General features: G+C 45.6%; 1 protein-coding gene across 1 annotated transcript in view; it reads left to right on the forward strand.

Moving 5' to 3' along the window:
• The window catches only part of PRSS55 (serine protease 55), a 50,429-nt gene that overhangs the window by 3,864 nt on the left and 22,949 nt on the right, over positions 1-23,616 (forward strand). The window lies entirely within an intron of this gene.

The raw sequence follows: 23,616 nt of genomic DNA on the forward strand, positions 1-23,616 counted from the left end.
TGGCATGAAAAGATCTTACAGTATAAAAATTCTGCCATATTGTTACATTACACTTTGTTGGACATTACACAGAACTGAGGGTGACCTGGACAATCTGGGACCTGTGGTTAATTTAGGGGAGTCCCTGGGAGCCCGGGGAATTTGTATATTTTTCAATATAAAAATGCACTTCATAGAGTTCTCTATAGTGGAATAGGCTACCTCTAGGTTCTTCAGTTTTCTCACCTTAAAATGAGGGGACTCAATAAAATCATCTCTAAGGTTTTTCCCAGTTCTAAAATACTCTACTTTTACAGTTTAAAATGACGAGGGGGAAACATTTTTACTTAAATTACATTAATATAAAACATAAGGGGCTTCCCTGGTGGCGCAGTGGTTGGGAGTCCGCCTGCCGATGCAAGGGACGCGGGTTCGTGCCCCGGTCCGGGAGGATCCCACATGCCGCGGAGCGGCTGGGCCCGTGAGCCATGGCCACTGAGCCTGCGCGTCCGGAGCCTGTGCTCCGCAACGGGAGAGGCCACAACAGTGAGAGGCCCCCGTACCGCAAAAAATAAATAAATAAATAACTATTTTTATTAAAATTCTTACATATAAACATTGAAGCAAACTTTAGCTTCCTTATTCTGAATTTTTCCTTAAGAGGTATGTGATTTTCAGTACAACAGTTTAAATGCTGTATTGATATTGATGTCAGGCTGCCAGTGGTCATGCAGACTGAAACGTGAATGTATTTACATGAAAAGTCTTATGCAAGTCCAGAAGTTCTTCTATATTTTTACATGCTCAATGGCTCAACTTTGTTGAAAATTAGAATTGGGGCTGGCCTGGAAAAATAAGAGACCCATGGTTGTGAATCTTAGGAGAGTTCCTGGGAGCCTAAGGGGTTTATATATATAGTCTGTAGATAAAAAACCAAATGAAGTCTTAGGTCCGCCAGCACTCCTGGTGAGGGAGTTCAGAAATCTTCCCTTGCAAATCCCACTGCAGTGAAATCACTGCAGACTGTAGATTTTTGCCAAGTGACTGGTTGATCCAGACCCAGAGATGTGACCAAACAAATTAAGATAGGGAGGTCTCACCTCAGCTTTTTAGTTGAGTGTCTTCTCTTTGCCTGCACCATCAGGGTGTCTCAGAAATTCTTTTTGCCCCAAAAGACCCTTTCAATATATTGGTCACCATGAGAAAAAGAGAAGCATGATTGGAGAAACAACTCAAGTCTGCAGAAGGCACTGGTTTTAGCCTGGAAATTTCCTAGCTGGCAGGGTGCCTGGTGAAGAGGGAAGGAGTGAGATTTGGAGTCAGAAGTTCTGAGTCGGCTCCATTGGCTAGCTGTGTGACTTGGAGCCACTGATTTAACCTCTCTGAGCCTCAATGTCCTCATCTTTAATACAAAGATAAGTATTAACACAGTCTAATGCCTATTTTTTCATGTCACATTGATTTAGAGGGATGACATTTGGTTTCATTCTAGTTTGGACCAAGGAGAGAGAAGTCTGAGGTTTGCCCAAGACTTTTGGTTCAATCTGGGGTCATCTCTGGGCAACATTTCAGTGGGAGGATGTACCTGCTGGTCGTCTTCCTGCATCAGTGGCCATTCCTTCTCATACTTTTCTGCCAAATCCACCTCTTCTTCCAAAACTCACGGCTTAATCCTCAGACCACTTCTTTCTCTATGCACTTTGGCTAGAGTATCTCATCCTAGCCAGACTTCAAATATCATCTTTATACAGATGCTTTCACGTTTACCCTCTCAGGCCTCTCCACTGAGCTGCCAACCCATTAACCAACTGCCCTACTCAGTATCTCACAAGAACGTCTAAGAGGTGCCTCAAACTTGACGTGGCCCAAACTGAACTATGGAACCTGACCCCACTCCACATCTTTCTTGTAAGCCTTCCACAGTTCTGTGGATGGTACCACACCCGTCTGTTTGCTTAGGCAAGAGTTATCCTTGACGTCTCCTCTTTCCCTCACTCCCCACGAGCAGTGCATCGGTCAGTCCCATCAACTTTACCAAACAATGTCCTTCACCAGCCATCCTCTCCATCCCCCCTGCTATAAACGCATCCAGGCCGTCATCCTGTCCTGCCCACTAACTCGTCCCCCTCCTTCCACTCTTGCATCCCCACTCCTACACAGTCTATCCTCTGAAGCAGCCAGAATGTTTTCTCAAGCACCTCTCATTTCTCACTCTCTGAAGGCTTCCCACTGTGACCAGAATAAAATCCAAAGTCCTCACTGGGCCTTTACGAGCCCGTCTTTCTCCAGTGGCCCCTTCCCATTCACTCTGCCCCAACTTTACTGGCCTCTCTGCCTCTAAAACATACCCCGCTCCCTCAGTCTCAGGGCCTTTGCACTTGCTGTCACTTCTGCTTGGAAATACGTCTCCTTCTCATCAGATGGGTCTCAGCCCAAGTCTTGTCATCTCAGGAAGGCTTTCCATGACCACCTCTTAGAACAGTCTCACCTCCCACCTGCAGACCTCCCATCGCATTAGCCTGTTTCATCTGCTTCATACCATTTAACAGGAGCTGGAATTAACTTATTTATTTATTCATTTCTATGTTTAATACTTCCCTCCCCTCACTAGATAGCAAAACTGCTTAAGGGTAGGAATTGAGTGTGTCATTCTCTGATATAAAACATCTCTCTCCTAAAACAGCTCCCAGCACGTGATAGAGGTTTGATATCTGTCAACCAGCAAACTGACAGCATAGCACGAGGCTCAGGGAGATGAATCCATAGTGGGTATTAAGACGCTGCCGTCATTACAGTTCTATTATTTATGTTTTGCATTAGACCAGTTAGGCTCCACATGATCCTTCAGGATGTTTTCAAAGAGAAAGCAGCCGAGAAATTCCTTTTTCTGATCACACAGGGCCTTAAAGCTGCAGGACGTGGCTAGGTAGCATCTTCAGATGGACAGCTAGTTACCCCTCTCAAACGGTTTACTTACATTGGCCCTTCACTCTGGAAAACTCTGGTACCTAACATAGATGTTAAATACACAAACACACACATACAGACGCAGACACGACTTCTCCACATGTAACTTTAAAGTTGGGAGTGGGTGGGGAGCAATGGTCTGAAAGTCTGGTCCAGGGGCCCCAGCATCAGATTCACTGGAGGGGCCTTATTAAAAGTGCAGTTCCTCAGATCCCACCCAGTACTACAGAATCGGCATCCTAGAGCTTGACCTTTTGAACAAGCTCCCCAAGTGATTCTCCTGGCCGCCTAGGAGAGAGAGCCCCGGAGAGGCACAGACCCAAGAACACCATGAGAGACCTACGTGCCAGGCCGCCGTGTGACCAGGGCAGCAGCAGGGCGACTGGCAGCAGAAGCACCGCTCTTCCGTCCCTCCGTCCTGTCATTGGCCCTGGTCTTTACTCAAGTCGATGGAGGAGCTTCAGGTGAGACTGCGCATATCCAATTCAGAAAGACGAGTCAGGGCCTCACTCTCTGTGTCTGCAGTCTCACAGCCCAGCCTGATGCCCAGGTCACAATAGGGCACTGGGTGGAGCCAGCACAGTCCAGACAAGGCAGCCAGGAGGCATCCTGGAGCAGGACCTGATGATTCCATGAGCCAACCCTTTGGGATGTGGAGGGCCGTGTGGAAGCAGGGGCAGAGGCAGTGGAGCGGGAGGACCTCACACCAGACGGGCTTCTGCAAATCAGGGCATCTCAGACTCACTAATGCATCAGGAAAAAAAAGAGTTGAAGGCCTTCCTCAGGAGAAGGGACCTGAGGCTGCTGGTCCAAACAAGTCAGGTGATACAGCGGAGCAAGCACAGACTCAGAATCCTACAGCAGAGAGCTCACATCACCAGTGGGACCTGAACTTTGAGCCTCAGATTACTCATCTGTAAAATGGGGATAGTCATAATACTTACATCAATATATTGTTGGATTAGTGAGATAGTGCATGTATCTAGGACCTGGCAAATACCAAGCCCACGATTTTAATTCTCTACCAATTTCATGTCTTCCAGAAAAGGAAGGCACATTGACCAGCCGTTTCTATGAATAAGACGTGCATAAAATACAAAACCCATGCATAGATGGGCTGCAGGGTGGCTTTTGTTCATATATTTCGTTCATTTGTTCGTCCACAAGGTGACCTAGCACTTTACAGAGCATTTTCTATACGCCAGGCTTGGAGAATGATGCAGAGATAAACAATATTTGTTCTCCATCTCCTAGAATCTGGGAGAGACATGTGAGCAGAGACACCACCTTAATACACTGGGACAAGTGTATCACTGGGAGCTGCAGAGGGGCACCCAACCCAGTGTGGGGGGAGCACAGGTGTGTGGTGGGTGGGGAAAGAGGCCACCAGGGAAGATTCTCTAGAGGAAGAAATAAGCCCTGTCTGGGCTGAGTCAATCCACTGAGAGAGATGATGTTAGGGAAGGGCCAGAAGACATATGTTATGGGTTGAATGGTGTCCTCCCCAAATTCATCTGTTGAAGTCTTAACCTCTAGTACCTCAAAATGTGACCTTATTTGGAAACAGGGTCATTGCTGATGTAATTAATTAAGATGAGGTCATATGGAGCAGGGTTGGCCCCTAATCCATTATGACTGGTGTCCTTACAAGAAGGGAAAATTTGGATACATAAACCCACACAGGGAGAGCGCCATGTGGAGATGGGAGTTATGCTGCCACAAGGCAAGGAACTGCCAGAAGCTGGGAGAGAGGTCTAGAACAGATCCCTCCCTTCCGAGGGGGCACGACCCTGCCAACACCTTGATTTTGGACTTCTGGCCTGCAGAACTCCAGACAATAACTTTCTGTTGTTCTGAACGACCCAGTTTGTGGCACTTTGTTATGGCAGCCCTAAGGAACTAATACAGCATTCTAGATGGGCAGAAAATGTGTGCAAAGGTATGGGAACCGTAGGAAGTTTTAAGTTAAACCATATAGAGTTGCTGGTTTAGTAGCTCAAAAGTGGTCTAATACTGGCAAATTCGAATAGTTCAGACTAATACGTTGAGTTGGAATAATGTGCAAGATTGAGCAGTAGACAGGCCAATTTATTAAATAAAGTTCGACTCTGAATACAGTCTTCCCCACTATACAGCCACAGATATATTCTCATGAGAAATCACCATGAACGTGACAGGGTGTGGAGATCAGTATTATTACTAAAGATTGGCAAGAGCTGTAGGTGTAAATGTTTTCCAGAATTCTATGCATAATGGACTTCCATTTTAGGGAAAATGACTATGGGACTTTTTCTTTTCCTAGCTTTTTTAAGGCTTTACAATTTATTTTTAAAGCTCTTGGGGATATCCTATCAGAATAAGCGAACAGCAGATGAAATATTAGGAAGTTAGTTCATGTTATTCGATGTGGAGTTTTAACATAACAAGGATTTACTATCCATCTCATAGCTATAAGCAAAGCATTAGAATTCATCAACCTAACATATCTTTTCTCTGCCAGGAGGGGGTCTGAAATGGGAGACACAGCCTCCTTATCTCTGTTCTTTAGAAAACAACACGAATTTGAGCTCAGCAGATAGAAACATTTCATTGCAGCTATAAGTGTTTGCAAACTTTGGGGCCCTGGAGGGCACATGTTCATATGAGGTGGAACAGGGCATAGATAAAGAATTCCCAAGGTCACCAGGCTTAACCACGTGGCTTCCATGGCTGGCCCCAGAGTTCTGAACAGGATAACACAGCATATGCATGATCTTCATTCAGATCCCAAAGAATCCCCAAATCTCCCAGCACATATGTGCATGAATTCACATTTTTATCAAAATACCATTGCATGAAGACACATGTCCACACCAAGACCCGTACACAATGTTTATGGTGTTTTTATCCATAAGTACTAAAAACTAACACCCTACGTGTCTGTCAGTTGAGTGGATAGCCGGTGGTCCATCCAGACAACAGCAATAGTCCTCTGCAATAGAAAGGAGCAGACCACTGACTGCAGACCACATGCTATAACCATGAACCTCCAGTGCCTTCTGCTGAGTTGAAGAAGCTGGATAACTGCTACCTTCAGTATGATGCACAGACAGGCAGAGATAGCACATCAGTTGTCACCAGGGGCTGGGACTTGGGGAAGGGGGTGAGTTCCAAGGGGCACCGCGGAACTTTCTGCGGTGGTGAAAAGTTCTGTGTCTTGACTGTGGTGGTGGTTACATAGCCATCTTGCACTTGTCAGAATTCGTGGACCCATACCCCTTAAAAAGGTAATTTACTAAATTTAAATTATATGTCAAAAACCAGACTTTTTAAAAATGCCTTTGTGCACTTCAAAAAGCCACTGTGAACCACAAAAGAATTGCCGGCTTTATTGAAAGTGTTTTTGTTGTGATCTCAAGGGCTGACCACGTGGGGAGAGATTCCATTTTAATTCTGGCTTAGTCTGCTCAGGCTGCCATAACAAAATACCATAGACTGCTGGCTTACACAACAAAAATTTATTTTCTCACAGTTCTGGAGGCTGAAAGTCCAAGATCAAGGTGACAGCCTACCCAGTTCCTGGTGAGGCCTCTCTTCCCTGTTTGCAGAACACTGCCTTTTCACTGTGTCCTCTTACGGCCTCAGTACAGGCTCATGGACGGAGAGAGACCACTCTGCTATGCCTTCTTGTAAGGACACTAATCCTATAGGATCAGGGCCCCACCCTTATGACCTCATTTAACCTTAATTTCTTCCTTAGTGGCCCCATCAACAAATACAGACACACTGGGGGATAGGGTTCCAGCATGTGAATTCTGGGTCCATAATAAATACTCCATGGGCAGGACACTCCGGTGCCCCCGAGGCCACAGTACCCGTTGGGGATCTTGCTCAGGTACTGCTGGTGGTAATCCTCTGCGTAGTAGAAAGTCTGTCCCTCGCGGATGTCGGTGGTGATCAGGCCAAAGCCGTGCTCTGACAGAACCTGTGGAGGGAAAGGCGCCATGAGGACCCGAAGCGCAGGGATCCCGGGAAGGAGGAGGGCCAGGAGGTCAGGATGGGAGGGGCAGACACGTGGCTGGGGGTGCGCAGCGGTCCTTGGGGCCCGGGCTCGGCCACTTCCCTGCTGGGTTATTCTGGGCAGCCATCTCCCTTCGTGTGCCCCAGGGCGCTGGGGTCTGAAATCCGGGTTGGGTTTGATTGGGTTTGGTTCTGACTGTAAGTTATGCTCTACCCTCTACACCACCTCTGCCCCCGTGGGTGTCGGGAGCCCAGGTTTGGGCTCTGTGGGTCTGTGTGAAGCCACCCTGTTTGCAGGGGAAGCAGCAGGGCCGTGTGGCTCCCCGGCTGCCCTGGGGAGGCTGGGGTCCCTGAGGGGATTGGCGCCTGGCTGCGGTGAGAGGGGATGGCGGGGCAGGAGGGGGCGGGGAGGCTGCACAGCACCCAGCGCCGACCCCTCTGCCCCCTCACAGGCTGGACAGAGGACCCCCTCGCCGGCTGCGGCTCTGGGCAGCAGGGACCCCGCCAGGATGCCTGGAGGGCAGGGGCCACCTGGGGTCCGGGCTCTGCCGCTCCAGGCTGGAGCCTCTGGGGAGTGAGGGCAGGGGAGGACGTGGCCTGAGGGCCTGGTCGGTCCCTCACCGCCCTCTGTGACCCAGTTTAAGGCCTGGTGGCATCTGCTGCCAGGCAAGGAACACATGTAAACACCAGTGGGGGAGGAGAGCGGAGCTATTTGGGGCAGGAGACGGATGAAGAACTCGTCATTGTTCCCCATGGATCTTAGCCCGTTTCCTTTCCCTTTTGGATTTCAGCTGTGCCCTATTTCTTTCCTGGTACAGGCTGCTCGGGGTATCTGAGCGCAAGGCAGCAGAGACGCGACCCAGGTTCACTGATTCCATTTTGGACAGGGGTGCGCGGTGGGACCTTGGACTTGTGTCCCCAGTAAGGGAACTGCTGACGGCCCGGTGGCTCATGGGGATGGAGTCCTCACATCTGCCAGGAAGGGCGGGTGGGTCTAGTCTTTGAGTCCAGCATGAATCCATGGCCTGACCTTGTGCTGAGCCCTGTCGTGACTTTCTGAATTTCCATCCAGCCCACTGAGGTGGAACAAGGAGGCTGATGGCTCCAAACCCTCAGGGCTGGGGTGTTTAGGAAGATGGCCCTGAGCAGAGGGATTCGAGAGGGTCCCAGAAGGAGGTCGAATTCCACTCAGAAAGTTGAAATGAAGCTACTTTCATGAAGGGACAGAGAGCTGTGGGCGTCGATCGTAAAGTGTCCCCATGCAGGAGGGCATTTCAGAGACTGGCCACAGCCTTCAGCCACAGGGACAAGGACAGAAAGTCTAGTTGCTGGAATCCAGTGAGAACGGCGGGTACGGAGGAGAGATCCTGGCAGGAACTGGGTCAAGGAGGGACCCTGCCACTGGCAGCCCAGTGGCCCCAACCAGAAGGGACAGGGAAGAAATACCCCAACCCCTTCCCTTCCTACCTCGTGCCTGCCAGTGCCTCCCATTGCCCGGGGCAAGCCACGTGACGTTTAGGATCCCCCAGGTGACCAGTCCTGAGGAACCAGCCTCCCGGGACTCAGGGAAGGACAGCCAGTGCATTTGTAGTGGTAAAATGGGGACAAATGGAAAATTACTGCGCAGCATCGTCTCCTGCTCCCTCCCAGAGAATAGGATTGAAAGCTGTGAGCCATTCTTATTTCAGGAGGGGTAAAGATAGCCAGCTGCCCAGTAAGGCTTTTCCTGGTGATGTGTTGGTCTCAACCTATTGATAGCCAGGCTGTCAGCTAGGAACGCTGGTGGCACTCGTCCAGACCATATTACTTGCAGCCAGCCCCCGCGGATATCTCCCCCAGTGTGTGGCGCGACCAGCCTTTGTGGTTCGTATTAGGATTGCAGTATGTGCTTCAGCAAAAACCATCAGGGAACTTTGTGGAACAAGATTTATTACTCACAGGTCCTGGAGGGCACACAGCACACCTGAGGGGCCACACAACCAGGCTGCAGGGAGAGAGAGAAAGAGAGATAACAGATCCGGGGATCTGCTTTTATTAGGGTTGAAGGTAGGGTGTCTAGGGTCTCACAAGTTCATTCTTTATTGACTAATTTAAAGCACGCAACCAGGAATTAGGGTGCAGGAAGGAAGAAATAGGTCACTCAAGCAGTTATGTAGGTTACCCGGGGCTTTCTGGAAAAGACCTTCATGGGTGAGGACCTTCACCAGCCTGATTCCTTATCTGGCTGTTCTGCTGGTGGCCGTGTCGTACAGCTGGCAATATGTTTATTCAGGATGGATGTCTTTCAGAATGGATGACTCAGCAACCAAAAACTTAAAATGTCAAGCACTTAAGTTACACATATATAATATACTGTGCTTAGGACTTTGCAGGTGTCATCTCGCTTAATTCTCATAGGACTATTTGAGGGGTTGCTCGTCTCTTTTCCACATTTAGCTTATCAGTGTGCCAGATATTGTATCTTGATGTGTAGCCCCATCTCTGCCTTTCTAAACTGTCCTAAGAATTGTAGATGCTGAAAGCTGGTCACGTTTCTCAGAGTCCCAACAGGCTTCAAATTTAGATTCTCAGATGAGTTTTAGGAGGCAGAAGACAGAAACATTGTCTTCCCTTAGCACTGTACACAGGCATGCAGATTTCAGCAGAAGACGGTTGTGAGGTTTTGCCATTAACTTTGGATGTCCTCAGGCAAATTGTTACTCTAATGCTGCAGAGAATAATAAGATCATTAGCAGTGAGTTCCTATGATTCCTGAGACTTACAGAGCTTCTCGAAGCAAGCAACTGTTTTTCCTGGTCTTTGCACTCAAACCCTTTTAATGGTTCTGTAAGCATCCATCTCTATGTACTATATCCCTTTCAGTTTGAGATACATAGAGTATTTTCTATTTTCCTGATAGAATCCTGACTGATACAGTTATTTGGTATTGAAAGTGGTTTCGGGAAATACAACTGCAAAGATGGGAATTGAAGATTCCTTGTCAGGCCTGATTTGATTTGAAGGCAGTAATGACCTCGTCACTGGTGGAAAAAGCGATTCTGGGAGTCCAGGGTATGCAGTGTCAAAACAGTCTCTCAAATTATTACCTGTCGTTCTTGGAATCCTGTTAAAGGAGAACAAGTGGTTTTTGCAATAGAACTTTCTGGTGGAAGAGATAAGTACAAGGGCTACTGTCACCAAATGCAATGGAAAGTTTACCAGAAAAACAGCAACAATAATATTGGAGTTTTACATTTTCAACTCAAAGGCATCATCTAAGGCCCAGAAAAGTTTCTACAACTGCCCTAAAAGAATCTCTCATCTACTGTATCAAAAATCAGGCCCAGAGTTCTTCCTGCAGGTAGCAGAATGACAACATAACTTGAATTCATGACTTCTTTAGGTGCTTACATGAAAGGTGATTCATTGGAAAAGAAGGTGACCAAGAAAATGGCAATGGAGTATTTGGATGGATTAAGATGAATTAGTGTACTTTAAAACCTCAAATACCGGGACCTCCCTGGCGGTCCAGTGGTTGGGACTTCGCCTTCCAAGGCAGGGGGTGCGGGTTCAGTCCCCGGTCGGGGGACTAAGATCCCCACATGCTGCACAGTGCGGCCAAAAATAAATATAAAATAAAACCTCAAATCCCACTGAGCTTCCGTTCCTATCAGAAGCAGCCCTTCTACCCCTTTCTGGGAAGGCTAGTCTCCTTTTCCATGAAGACTTTGTAATGACTTAACTGAAATACTTTCCCAGGGGGTGCTGATTCTCCCCATAACCCATCCCTACCACCTCTCAGGGCAGTCAGAACCATAAATAGAGCCATCACAATAGACTTCATAGGGGATCAGTTCATCCGACCCCGCAGAAGACATTATACACATTAGAAGAACTGCGACATTCTGCTCATGCATGTTTGTAGACACCGGAGGATCGTGTGGGAGAAGAGATTCTAAGGGAGTTAAACAAAGGATAAAGCAAAATGTGATTTGGCCACATTTATCAATTTGGGTGCACTTAAGAGAAAATCTGCGTTCAGATGGATTATCCGGAGCAGCTAGAAATGGCTCTGTTTGTTTAGTTGACAGACTAAAACCCTGGACAAAAATAAATGGCCTACATTAAACAGAATTCTTCTGTAGAACATAAAAGAAGGAACACAAAATCTTGGATAGGAATGTCAGAATGGATGTATTAAGTGTGACCTTTTCACCCACCCCCTAACTCCATCCCTTAGATGAGTCCTGAGGACACCATGTTAAATGAGGCATTGACAAGTACATTTCCATAAGGAGTCTCAGCATCCTTGAAAGACCCTGTTGTGGCCACATCGTCTGCAGGCTGAGGATGATGTAACACATAACCCATCTCGTGGGAGGTTGATAACACTTGACGTCTTCCCTTGTGGAGTAAGCAGTCATTGTTCATCATAGAAACAGGCCTTTATTCTGTATATGGATGTGTCTTCCCTGCTCACAAAGCTTCTGCCACCCCACTAAATGCCTAGTTACTCATCATATGGTTTTCCACTGGGCGCAACTTCTGATCAGCTGGTTATAATGCAACAGAAGTGAGGCAACATGCTCGTGCCCGTGGGATTCACTGCTCTTACCATGTATAATTATTTCATTATATATTACAATGGAATAATAGAACTAAAGTGCACATTAAATGTAATGCGGTTGAATCATCCCAAAACCATACCCCCTCCGGTCCGTGGAAAACTTGTCTTCCACAAAACCAGTCCCTGGTGCCAAAAAGGTTGGGGACCACTGCCCTACATGACCAGTAAAACCCAAGAGTCAGGATTTATACCTCTGATTGGCTTTTTAGTCTGCATAACGACTCTGGACTCTTACTTCTGTTTTGATTTTGGTTCCCTAAACATTTCCTTTCCTGTAGGCTCAGCTATGCATTTTAAAGGATATTTGTTGAATTTTAGCCTTCATAGATGTTTACTAAAACACAGAAAATAAATTGATCTGAGAGTCAGAAATATGAATTTTAGTCCTGGATCTGTTAATAACCTTTAGCAAAACCTTGCCTTCTGTAGAGCTCAGTATCCTTAAAGTAAAGTGAAGGGTAGGATTGATTTCCGTCAGTATTTTTCGAATGATGACTCATTTCACATCCTATTATTGAGTCACAATATCAATTTAGTGTGTTGTAATTAGCATGTAGGAAGGAAGGACATGTATTGTTTCATGAAACTTTAGCTCCGTGTGTATGTGTGTACATGTATAGCAGGCCATGAGGTAGGATCAGTTTCTTACTGTGGCTTACACAGGCCACCATTGTGAGTACTGATCTTCCTCATTGCTTTGAACCTCCCCTGCGGTGAATGCTTCCTAATGGGCACTGATGCAAAGCACAGAGGTCTCTTCTCAGGTCCATCCACATGCCTCTCCCCTAGACCTTCTTATTTTCAATCTTCCAGTCTTTCTCCTTCCAAGCCCTTGACCAACCAGCCAACCTATTCATCGCTGCCCAAGAGGCCTTACCTCACACCACCTATTTCTTCATAGAAATGAGATGGTCAAGTGCACCATTCAAAGCTCTGCCCGCAGAGGTATTTCCCTGCACCACATCATGCAGTGCTAACCTTGAGCAGAACCAGGACTGAGGATTTTCCCTCTATCATCAGCTGGCACAGGGCCTCTCGTTAAGTCAATTTATAAGCTAAGAGAGAAGCTTTGTGGCAACAGATGTAGGTGACGTGCGGGGCAGTGTGTTCATACAACTCACTTAGACTTGCTTGAGCCCATTCCTAAATTTCCATCAGAAGCTAGAGTGTTGGTGGCCTGTCAAACCATGTGACTTGGTGGGTGATGAAGGGCAGCTCCAGGTCACATAGTTACTTGGTGTCCCATGACTAGGTACTCACTCTTTACTAGGACTCTGTGGCACGGCAGGAATTGTTTTACAAATAGGACTTCTCTGCTGCCAAAGGCAGATTGCTTCAGATTCATAACAGTCTATACCTCTCTCATTCTGGCTTGCCAGTCACTCCACACAATGTCAATATCTAACATGGGGACATAATCTTTTTTTTAATTAAAGTATAGTTGACTTACAGTGTTGTATTAATCTCTGCTGTACAGCAAAGTGATTTAGTTATACAGATATATGCATTCTTTTTCATATTCTTTTCCATTATGGTTTATCACAGGATGTTGACTAGAGTTCCCTCTGCTATGCATTAGGACCCTGTTGTTTATCCATTCTGTATTTAATAGTTGCCTCGCAGTTTTCTGAAAACAAATTCATATCCTTTGTATTTCAGTCTGGCCACATAAACTGTTCTGGTTCCTCTCAGTGAAAGGACCTGCTTGCTTTCTTGTCCTTGGATTTTTATCCTTTCTCACTTGATGAGTCATGGCTTTGGCCACTCCACAGTGACCCTCATTCAGTTATCCACGGGTTCGAAAGGGCAGATGTTGAGGCCAAGCCACCTTATTACCCTAACCTTGTTTGGATCTATTAAAGGGAGGGAAAGAAACGTGTGGTCTCTAAGTCCCAAGTCATAATCTCCCTACTTTCAACTCCACACAGGACAAGAAACCCCTGATCCTGAGTCTACCATAGACTTTCTTTCCTGAATAGCCCAGGAGATTAAAGCATTTGTAATGGGAAATGGAGCTCCCTGTGTTTGGGTCCCCGTTAAGCACTGAGCTGATGGTATTAAAGCCCGTTGTTAGCTAGGTAGTGTTGTGTACCATGAGAGAAAGTAGAAGTTATTCAGAATGTCAGAGTGATGAAAGAGCTTAGGACTCATCTGACCAAATCTCCTTCTTCATAGATAGAGAAACCAAGGCCCAGAAACAGGAAGTGATTTCTCGAGGTTGGTTTTCCAACGCTGTCCTAAAGCCTTCTTGACCTCCTTGTCAAAGGCCATTGTTTCTTTTTAGTTCTCATGGAGAACTGAGTCCATGACTATCTTCCAGGGTCTAGCATAGGGGCTAACCTATAGTTGATGCTCCATAAATGCTTGTGTAAGGATGGGCAGGGAGAAGGGAGAAGGAGGAGGAGAAGAAAGTGTGGGTCCAAAGCTTAGTGACCTGATTTATCACCAGTAAATATGGTGGTAAGCAGCATTTGAGACCCCAAACCTAACCATAAGGGGTACTGCAGAACACGAGGCAGGGAACTTCTCTGGGCTCCTGAGATGATATAGGCTTTCCCCTCCTTTTCTGTCTCTTCCTGGATCCACGGAAGAAATTGAGCCACAGACACAAACATACCAGGCCTCCTCCCCCTGAAGTCAGATCTTATGCCCCAACTGAAGATACCCACTAGGAAGATCCTCTGGTTTCCATAGATAGTACAGACCATAGGTGCCCCACTGTCTCCCTGAGAATGAGAAAAGGGAGAAGGAACAGTCTGGAGCAATCAACAGTACTTCTAACAAGAGGGCAGAGTAAGAGGGTCCTGGTGGCATGGACTAGGGCCTTCCCTCCTCTGGGAACCCAGAACATGGTGGGGCGTGTGGAGGATGGGGCTGAAGCAGGGGCTGAGTACCCGGCAATTGCCTTTGGTGCCCAGTTCTTTCCAGGCACAAAGCGTGTTCCTGGAGAGCTGGTCTACCCTCTGGCTGCATTCTCTCCAGTTAATCTGCACCACTCTCAGCTTCTCCAGGTACATGTTTAAGTTATCATTTTGATCTGGCAAACTGAGGGAGCTAGAGTGAGAATGAGCACTGCAGCAACCACTGAGAGTGACGGGCCCACCAGTGATGAGGGAGGAGGCCTTGGAAGGATGCAAACGCTCAGCAAGTCACAGACTCACAGAGCAGGAAGGCCTTAGAGGTGATGTAATGCAACGTCCACTCAGTCTCCTCTCTAGCATCTCCAATAAGTGGTTCCTTCATTTCTGCTTATATTTCTACTTCCTTTTGGGAAGCTCGCTCCCTCTGGGAGCAGCCTACCAAACCCTCACCCCAGCCCCTGCCAGGTGAACCTGGAATGACCTTTCTCCTTGACCCTACCACCTCTTCACAGCCATGCTTTGTTCCTGTGCAGAGGTTCAGAACAGCCCCACTTCTGAATCAGTCTCTGCCAGGCCAGTGGAGAAACCAGGAAGACGGCACACCTGTAAGTGCCATCTTGTAGGAAGGAAACAACCTTGACCCTAGAGGAGCTTCTGGCCTTCTCCTCATCCCACTCCCGCATCCTTGTCTGGCCAGCCTGGTGCCTTGGGAAAGGATCAGAGTAATTGATGACTATGCTTGGTTGGGGAATCACTGTCTCAGAGTTATCTCAGGATGGTGATCTACGTGAGCTTCATCCGATGGTAAACAGCTGGGGAGATGCGATTATAAAACAGCCCAGGAAGGAAGAATCCAAACTTTCTTTCTGCAATGCTTCTGGGTACTAAAAAAAATGACCATCATTCTCATGTTTTGAGATTCTTCTGTGTTCCAGGTTTCTACTAAGGACTTTACGTGTGTAATCTCATTTCGTTTAATCCACATAACTTATTTGACGGCGGCATTACTGTCATGCTACAGATGAGAAAAGGTGCAGGAGAAGAAGGTGAAGGAGCTAGGTCAGAATCCCAAAGCTAGAGTAGTGAGGCCAAAATTCAGACCTGAGTCTTCCAAAGCATCATGATATCTAGCCCAGGGAAACCTAAACGTGGGCTTTCTGTGGGTTCAAAAGGGAAGGCACATACCATACGTAGGCGGCAGTAGCCAGGGGTCTAACCTCAGGCAGAACTCTGAGCTAGTGAACAGCCAGCCCAGGGAGACTTCCCCATCAAAACGTAGTGGGAATAGACTGTGAGCTCCTTGACCACAGGGGTCTTGACTGTCTTGTCAACCACCATATCGCCATCACTTAGAGCAGCACACGGTAGCCTGGATGTGTACGGTGAATGAATACAATACGTTGTCTACACAGATGGCAGGCAGGGGAAGAGAAACTTTGTACTGATTTTCCAGTACTGGGTGCATAGTCGCAGCTAGCAGCCAACCTTTGGATATGGTTCACCTCAGAGGAGAGAGTAGGTGTAGAGCAGATACTTTTCAGTACACAGCCAATGGGAACACACTTGGTGTAGCGCTCATGGCTTCACAAACCTTGTGCACTAACCCACTAAGCTACCCAGCCCAGACAATATGTTGAGGAGACCTGATGGAAATTAAGACAACGCGTCAGGAACTTACAGAGTTCTTGAGAAGCACTGTGCAGCCCTCAGAACCCACCACCGACGTATGACTGAGCCTCCACAGAGGTGTCTCACTTGCCGTGGGAACTCACCTTCCTGGACTTCAAACAGTCCGTGGACTTGTTCCAATGTTGAGTTTGAAAACTTGGGTCTGTAGCCACATGGAGCTTCATCTGAAAGGGAAAAGAAAGAGCCATTTGCACATGAGCAGCGCTGAGAAATCCTTCTTATCCCGTATTCCCAGCATCTTCCCAGCTAAGACCGGTGATGGAGCTGAGTGAAGTGAGCTGGTGCAGGGGGGATAGACCTCAGACAGCACCAGCCAGGCACACCTCCTTTACTGTCTGTCCCTCACATTCAGGAAGAGCTGTGAGATCTGGGGAGGTCAGGGTGGAGATCCATCAGAAGCTATGAAAGTGTTGGTGGCAACCGAGAAGTGCCAAAGATGCGCAGGGTCCGTTCAGGAAACAGGAGCCGTGCAGGACTGGAGCAGGGAAAGCTTAATATCAAGAATAATAAACTACAGCAGAGGAGTAACTACAAAGGGTCAAGAGGACTCCAAGAATATCTCAGGGTCAGGGAAGAAAGGAAGGACCAAACCTGGCAGGGGAGTCCCTCCGCAAGGTTGGGATTCACAACTCACTTTGCAGCCCAAGAGAAGGCAGACATTTGCTAGTCCCTATTACTACCCATGCAGGAAACGCCCCTGCAGAGTACAGCTGGGCTGGAGCATCCTTCCCGGGTGCAGGTGGACTGATGGCTGGGGGGCAGGTGCGTGGAGGGAGCTGAGGTATGCTATTTACTAACTGTTTTTGTAAAAAGCTATCTAGATATTAGGAATAGTAATTCTTTATCTGAAAAAATATTGTAATTACTTTACCCAATTGGTCAATTTCTTTTGTCTGACATTCAGGAAATTAAAATGTGTTGTTGGGTCAAAACTTTTCGTTTATAAATTTTCCCTTAGGTGCTTAGAAAGTCATTCCCTTTGCTAAAAAAATTATTAGAAGAGCTTCTCTTTAAGGAATCTGCCCAAGTCCATCTGTCATGGTTGCCTCTGACATAGCATAAGAACATCAGTAATCTCTGGAGTCCCTCCTTAGCCAAATCAGCTGTATCACTTGCTCTAATACTTCTCATCCAACACTTCATAGGAAGAGTTTACCCAGTGGCCTTCTTCGGTTGATTCAGGCTGGATATTTCTTATCTCATCCCTTGCCCCTGGTTTTCATATTGTCTCTGAATTTTGGAATCCAGACTTGAAATATTACTCAGCCATAAAAAAAGAACAAAATAATGCCACTTGCAGCAACATGGATGGACCTAGAGATTGTCATACTGAGTGAAGTAAGTCAGACGCAGAGAGACAAATATCATATGATATTGCTTATATGTGGACTCTAAAAAAAGAGGGTATAAATGAACTTATTTACAAAACAGAAGTAGCGTCACGGATGTAGAAAACAAACTTACGGTTACCAGGGGATAAGAGGGGGAGGGATAAACTGGGAGATTGGGATTGACATATACGCACTAGTGTATATAAAAGAGATAGCTAATAAGAACCTGCTGTGTAGCACAGGGAACTCTACTCAGTACTCTGTAATGGCCTCTATGGGAAAAGAATCTAAAAAAATAAAAGAGTGGATAGATGTATATGTATAACTGATTCACTTTGCTGTACAGGAGAAACTAACACAACATTGTAAATCAACTAGACTCTAATAAAAAAATTTTTAAACTGCAAAAATAAATAAATTAAATTCAATACATAAATCAGTTTGAAGGGTCCCTTTCTCTCACCTTTGCCCTTGACCTCCTTCTCTCCTCCCCACCGTCTCGTCCACCCCCTCAGACTCTCTCACATTCTCAGGTGAGCACACACGTATGGATACCCACCCGTCACACGCCCCAAAGGTCGTTTTGGGTGGATACACGGCAATATTTCAGCACAGCTCTTCCAGATACCCCAGGCTTGTTTCAGGTTGGCTTCTTACATTGACACTCAGTGGTAGGCATCCTTCTATATACTCTGGCTGCCTCACATACAGTATCTGAGACAAATGTTTGTTCTTATCTTCAGAGATTTAAAGTAAATCAGAATTCAGTGCTTGAATCCTTCATCCAGACTTTATTTCAATCCTCTGGGTTTGTTGCCACCACGTTTAAGAACATGTCAGGTAACTGGTTGCAATGGCTGAATTAATGTATTTTGCCTAAATCACTAATGAGAGCTCTACAACTAGGAGCATGTGAACAAATGATCAACATTCGCTTCCTGTCTAATGCTGACAAAATGTTTAAAATGAAATGAAAAGAGTTGGCTGAGTACCCTGAGCTTATGACAATAAATTAGGAGCTATTTATTTTAGGAGATGTCACTTTCCAGAAACTGGCACTGTCATTTTTTTTTTTTTTTTTTTTTTTTGCTGCTCCTCCGCTGTCAGAATATTGTACTTCAAGTCCGTTGTTCTGAACATTTCTCTTCCCGGGTGAATGTGGGGATACAGGGAACATAAATTAGCTCTGGCCCATCTTGCCCACAGATCTTCTCTGCCCCGCCTGGAGCTGTCACTTCTTCCACACAGTCCCTGCCACCCCAACATTCCCCCATACCCAGACTCTTGACCCCGGGCAGATTCGGTCCTGGCCGCCATCTCCTCCTGTTTTGGCTTCAATTCAGCATCTCTTTTTAGGACCTTGGCGATGGTCTTCTTACTATCATCCTGGGCTCTGGTACCTCACCGTCTTCTTGTTCCAACTTGTACCTTGCACGCAGCTGTCTCAGTTCTCTTTCCAGCACCTCAACATGACCTTGCTCATTTTCTTCTCAACACCCTGGGATGGCCCCTTCCAATGACCCTAAACAGAGCAAAGTCCCAATCCTCGGCATGACACGTCGACCCGTAGTGATCTGGCGTGATCCAATTACGTTTCCGGCCTCACTTCTCACTACTCCCCAATGCCTTGGCCGTGCTGTGAGTCAGCCTTAATTATTTTCACATCTGGGGCCACAATGACCTTCTTCTTTGCCTTCCTGCCTTTGCAGTTCTTTTCTCTTTGCCTTAGATACATCCTTTATCCACCTGGGAAACTACGTAGCCTTCAGCAGTTACTTTCTGCTCTGTGGTTCCAAAGCACCTTGAAAATGCTTCCATAGGGCACTCACCACATTGTGTTAATTACCTGTTGACATGTCTCCCCGACTGCACTATAAATATGCGGTGGATATAAGCCATATCTTGCCATCTTTGCATTGCTAATATTTAGCACAGTCTTTGAACGTGTTCAGAATTCAATAGATGTTTGTTGAATAAATGAGTGAACAAAAACGCTCTACATTTCCTAAATGTTTTGAGCACTTCATAATTTCAGCTTATACAACCTTTTGGAGGAATTCTGTACAAGGGTTCACTACCCATGATTTTGTTTAGTATTTTCTGTTATCTATCTCAGTCTTAGCTTTTTAGATCTTCAAGTTGTGCTCTGGACATCTGGTTTAGGAAATCGAATCAGAAAGTCTTAGTTTGGTAACCATGAACCTCGAAACATCCTGTACTCTCTCTCTTGAACTGGTTAAACCTGGAGTGGTGGTGAAGATCTATCAATTATTCATTCATTCCTTCACTTAAGAAATATTTATTGAAAAGCAACTAGATATGTGTATGACCTTAGTAGCAAATTTGGGCTTCAAACCCAGGTCTACTCATTCCTAGTTCAATGCTAGTCCTTCCACATAGACTATCCATCAAATCTAGCCCAGCCTCTTCTTCAGGGAGCCGACAGACCTGGTCATTACAACAGTAACAGCTAACACTTTCTGTGGACTACACAGAAAGTTCTTTATATTATACATATTAACTCCTTTCATTCTCACTCGTGAGTTGGGTTCTATATATTATTATCTTCATTTCGCAGAATAAGTAACAGGCACAGAGAGGTAAAGTTAACTTTCTCACAGCCACACAGCTAGTAAGTGCTAGAACCAGGAATTGAAGCCAGGCATTCTAGAATCACTGAAAATTGGCCTTCAGTACACAGTTCTGGCCACTGTAGCACTTGGGATTCTTGTTTCAGGGTTGCTTCTCAGGACACAGCCCTTTGTACTGAAAGACGCAACCTCTCTATTCTAGCATACACTTTATATATCTTCCTTACACTAGACTCCATGAGAACTCATTGTTACTTTTCTGCCTTAGGAGCTAAAATCCTAGGAGACTTTGCTACCAAGGATTTCCACTGGCTGTGCACTGTTCATGCTGCCTCAGCCTGAAACCCGCCCCCAATTGTTTGCAGGCCCTGGAATGCATCTCTATTCCACTTCCCTTATGCAAATGCTCATTTATCATAGCTCCACCCCCATCCTGCTGGATTACTCGGCCTCTTTGTTAATACATTTAGCTATTTTCAATAAAACTCAGTAGTTTCAAATAAAGTTGGGTTTGTGGTTTGAGTTTTAAGATGTAATATTCCTGTTGCTTTGTTGGAACTGTAAAATAATTTGGAGGAAAGATGGCTTATAAATACATTCATACATACTCACTCACACAATACACTCGCGCAGCAAACTGAGGATATTCACACTATGGCCTTATAATTTCATCAGAATGAAAGAAGACGCTGAGAAAAAATATACACAGCCTATTCTAGAGTTCCTCCCAGTGCAGAATACTGTAAACAAAGTGAAAAAAATCCATAGACTCCCACTGCTATCCACAGATCAGAGGGCAAGAGCCTGTGGCCCAGGCGGGAGAAGGGAAGGACAGAGAGTTTCTTCTTTTGAGCTACTTGACCTCTCCTGGAACAGTCTGGAGATGACGACCAACCATGTGATACTTCCTTCACCCACCTTTGACATGGCTTTTTTTTTTTTTTTGGCCTCGCCATGTGGCATGTGGGTTCTTAGTTCCCCGACCAGGGATCGAACCCAAGCCTCCTGCAGTGGAAGCGTGGAGTCTTAACCACTGGACCACCAGGGAAGTCCCTGGCGTGTCTTCTTAATGGTCAGTGGCAACTAAACTTCACAGCAGATACTAGAGCTATCTTTGCAGAGAAAAAATACATTCCAACTCAGGAAGTAAGAAAGGCGTTGAGTTCCAAGATTACCACAAAGAGGAAAGAACTTCCTGAAATCCGGAGATACCCCTACACATGCAAAGATTTTATTTGAGCTGTTGGAACTTCACCCCCTGCCCTGGCCCCCTTCATAGGGAAAGCATCCAATAAAATAACTCCAGATCTAGACTGGTCATGCTCCCAAGTCCCTCACCACTCTCCTCAGGCAGACTGAACAGATATTATAAATTATCAATATCCAGCCCTCTGGGTAAAGAGAAAAGATTATGAAAAGGCTTATATAAAAAGGGAAAGGCAGCAGTGAGTTTCTATCTATACAGTATAAGGTGGAAGGCAGGTCTGCTGCAACTGGCCACAAGTTAAAAGCAAACCAGCAAAAATATATAAACACCATGTAAAAGGGCTTCCCTGGTGGCGCAGTGGTTAAGAATCCGCCTGCCAATGCAGGGGACACGGGTTCGAGCCCTGGTCTGGGAGGATCCCACATGCCACCAAGCAGCTGGGCCCATGCGCCACAACTACTGAGCCTGCGCTCTAGAGCCCGTGAGCCACAATTACTGAAGCCCGCACGCCTGGAGCCCATGCTCCACAAGAGAAGCCACCGCAGCGAGAGGCCCACGCACCGCAGGGAAGAGTGGCCCCCGCGCGCTGCAACTGGAGAAATCCTGTGCACAGCAACAAAGACCCAATGCAGCCATAAATAAATAAATAAATATTTTAAAACCATGCAAAAATATTACAAAAAGAGAAACAGAATATGCAAAATACACATGAATAATATATTTGTTTAGCTATTACCAGGAGGGAAGAAACAGGTTAGAGGTGTATCGTGCAAGGACATTAAAGAAAACGCGGAACACTATGAAATAAGAGAAAAGGACGAAGTAAAAAGGAACTAGCAGAGACAAAGAAAAAATAAAGACACATAATAGCATTGAAAAATTAAAACCAGTTAAATGGACTAGGAAATTTGGACCAACTTTCTTGCTGAGGATAAATAAAAGTGTTAAAATATCACTTGCTTGAAAGCACTAGACAGCAAAGTTAGTGAAGAGTTATGGGCCAATATTTAGGAAGAGAAACAAATTTGAGGGCACAATTTATGGAGAGTCATCTGACAAGCTGGGCGGTACTTCTGACAGCCTTGCAGAGTGAGGAGGGGGACCCCAGGACCCATCAATGGCGAGGGACCTCATGAATTCGTGGCTTTAGTTAGGAGTTGAATGGTCTGCACCCTAGAAATAAGGGTGCATCAGAAGTAAACCAGGCTGCAAGTAAGTGTATATGTGGAATAATAACCACAGATTTCATCCCTCAAGAGCTGCTATAACATACTAAGCAATGATATATGGTGCAGAAGCTTCACATACATGACACATGACAATTTGAGTATCATGGGTGTGAGGGACAGAGGTGAAGAGGAAAACGTTTTTGGAGTGTATTTTTAACTGTTAACATAATTACATGGATAATAAGTAACAGAGGTAATCTTTGTCAACTTCCCCAAAACACACACACACACACACACACACACACACACACACATATGCACACAAAACCGGAGAGAGAAAGGGAAAAGAAATGCGGAGGAGATGCCACAAATAGTGTGATGTTGGATTCAAACTTCAATGTATCAGTAATAAATTAAATTGAATCGAATTAAATTAAACATATTTTAAAAACAAAACTATATTCTTTGCCTTTTGTTATTGTTTTTGGCTTGAAATCTATTTTTTCGGATATGAGTACCCTCACTTTCCTTTTGTTTCCACTTGCATGAAATATCCTTTTCTGTCTCTTCACTTTCAGCCTTTGAGCTGAAATGAGTCTCCTATAGGCAGCACTTAGTTGGATCTCGGTTTTTTTTTCATTCATCCCACTACTCTGTGATTTTTGATTGGTGAATTCAATCCATTTATATTTGGAGTGTTTATGGATATGTAAGGACTGACTCCTGTCATTGTTTGCCTTCTGGTTATTTTGTATCTTCATTCTTTTTCCCTCGTTTCTATCTACCTTTGTAAAGTGGTAGTTTTCCATGGTGATTTGCTCAGTCTCCCCTTTTTTTATGCTTTGGGATTCTACTTTCGGGACTTCTGCTTTGTGATTACCATGGGGCTTACATAAAACATCTCCCAGATAAAACAGTCCTTCTTATGCTGAGAGCTCCTAATCTTCATTTGCCTATAAAGTTTCCACTCTTTTACTCCTTGACTTTTATATTTTTGATGTCACAATTTACCTTTTTTTGTCCTGTGAATCCGTTGAGAAATGTTAGTACCTATAGTTCTGTTTAATGCTCTTTTCCTTTAGCCTTTATACTATAAGTGGTTAACAGCCATTCTAATATAGAGTTAGAGTTTTCTAATTCAGACTGTTTTTCACCTTTGCTAGAGTATTGTGTACTTCCGTTTACTTTTATGTCACTAGGTAGCATCTTTTTATTTC

This window comes from Grampus griseus (assembly GCF_964374135.1).
Source record: "Grampus griseus genome assembly, chromosome: 6".
NCBI lineage: Eukaryota > Metazoa > Chordata > Mammalia > Artiodactyla > Delphinidae > Grampus > Grampus griseus.